We start from the raw sequence: 2127 nt of genomic DNA on the forward strand, positions 1-2127 counted from the left end.
CACAGCATGCACCCTGGGGTGTGTGGGATACAGCAGCAAAGGCAAGTTTGGATGTGCCTTTGCCTACCTGGGGCAGGGTGCATGCAGGCAGGGCTCCGGCCTGCAGCAGGAGGCCTCCTGCCCACTCAGCAGCTGTGTGAGCCACCAGAGAGCCCAAGCCTGGAGGAAGTGCCCTAGCCCCACAGTGGGACAGGGAGGTGCCGGCACTGGGACTGCTCCCATGGTCCCTTCCTGTTTTTCTTCTCCACAGCTTGAAGACAAAGTTGATTTTGGCATCTGGATCCCTCTCCTTTATTCCAGATTGCTGCTCACCACAGCTCTCCCTTCCATCTTCTCAGTTCACTGGAAAGCCCTGTTTGCCCACATCCAGCACCAGTGTATCTTCCCCTTTGGCGAAGGGGAGAGCAGCACCCAGCACCAGGCATCTTTATTCCCCAAAACACATAATTTGCTGCTTCCTTTGGGTCCTCAAGGCCTGTGTGTCACATTTACAGGCTGCTGGGGCAGGGAGCTGAGCCGTGGGGCATCCCAGCAGGAAGCTGCAGTACAGGCAGGCAGGACTTTGTGGCGGCATGCAGACCCCCTGCCTGCTCTTGGTATCTCCAGCTGCCAAATGGATGGCAGGTCATGGCTCCTTACATCAGAGAGGAAAGGGGTCACCCTCCAGAGCCATGGGCAGCAGGATGCAGTGATGAGAACCAGACGTGCCTCTCTTGCCCTCAAGCTGCCCCGGTCACCAGAACTGGGTGTCCCTACTGCCTGGCCAGGCAAGCCCCAGCTAAGGAAGGGGACACAGGGCTTGGCATATGGGGACAACAGATCCATGGGTTCCCCAGACAGCAGCAACAAACTTCTATTTGGAGTATGCATGGACTTTCTGGAGTTTAAAAGCAGGCAGAATACAGAGGCCAGAGCTACTGTCTTCCATTTTCTGGCTGCTGTGCTGCTACATCTCAAGCAGGTACCAGTCTCTAAACCAGCACCAGATGCTGGGAAATTACTAAGTTGTTTGCAAACACTGGAGCCACAGCTATGGGATGTACATCCCCTCTGCTCCATGGCATCTCTGCACAACCACTGCTTTGATCCCTTCCATAGTGGCAGAGGAGTGGGATCTGGTGGTGACAAGAGGAGGTTTCCAATGGTAAAGGCTGCCCATGCCATGCTGGGGATCGAGAAAATACAAGGGTGACCATGAAAAGACAAGGGTGACTGTGTGACACATCAGAATGTGTGTTGGTTGGGTTGGGTGCTGGGGACCAGAGCACAGAGGATGGCAGTGTGATATAGCTGGAGCTGTCAAGCTATGGAATACACCTGGGAGAGGTGATGTGGCTGCTGAGTCTGGAAGTCCAGGCAAGATCTAGCTCCTTACACCTCACCAGGTTGGTGAGCTGCCTTAGCAGCCCTGTGGAGAGCTCTGGTCTGGTCCAGGGATAGTGCCATGCCAGCAGCACACTGCAGATAGAGGGCTGACCTCCATCTCTCTCATTCAGTATGTCTGTGCTCATGAGGGACAGTGAGGGGCTGCAACCCCACAGAGCCAAGCATGGAGAGCCCTCATGAGCCCACAACCAGGGCACCCAGTGAGAGCAGCAGGGAGCCTGTGGGCACACAACACATTGCAAAAGGCACAGCCTGCCCCAGCTCCCTCCAACCCAGCCCACACAAGGACCCTTTGTGGTTGCCCCAGTCCAGGCTCCCTCTGCATTGTGGGTTCACGGGCAGCCCCAGGACCCAGGTGGGTCCCCACTCTGCACTGGCTCTGCTCCCTGTGCTCCATGCGTTGCCGCTGTCTGAATTTCCACCCAGATCCATCTGGATCTCGCTGGGCTGCTGGCACTGAACACTGGGGTCTGGAGGTGCCAACACATGGAAGCCATTAGAGCGGCCAGGTCGAGGTGCAGCAAGGGGGCCACATGCAGAGCAAGGGGGGCTGTGCAGAGGGTCCTGTCTCAGCTGTCATGCTGGTGAGGGCAGGGGAGATGTCCTACACAGCCGCCTGTCTGCATCCTCTTCTGGCACTTAGCCTTGGCATGCGTCTCTCTCAGCGCATCCATGCACCTGGGGAGAGGACTGAAGAGTTTGGGAGGCAGTCCTGCTGCCTGTGCACCTCCTGCAAGGACC

The sequence above is a fragment of the Vidua macroura genome, chromosome Z, assembly GCF_024509145.1.
Source record: "Vidua macroura isolate BioBank_ID:100142 chromosome Z, ASM2450914v1, whole genome shotgun sequence".
In the NCBI taxonomy this organism is placed as follows: domain Eukaryota; kingdom Metazoa; phylum Chordata; class Aves; order Passeriformes; family Viduidae; genus Vidua; species Vidua macroura.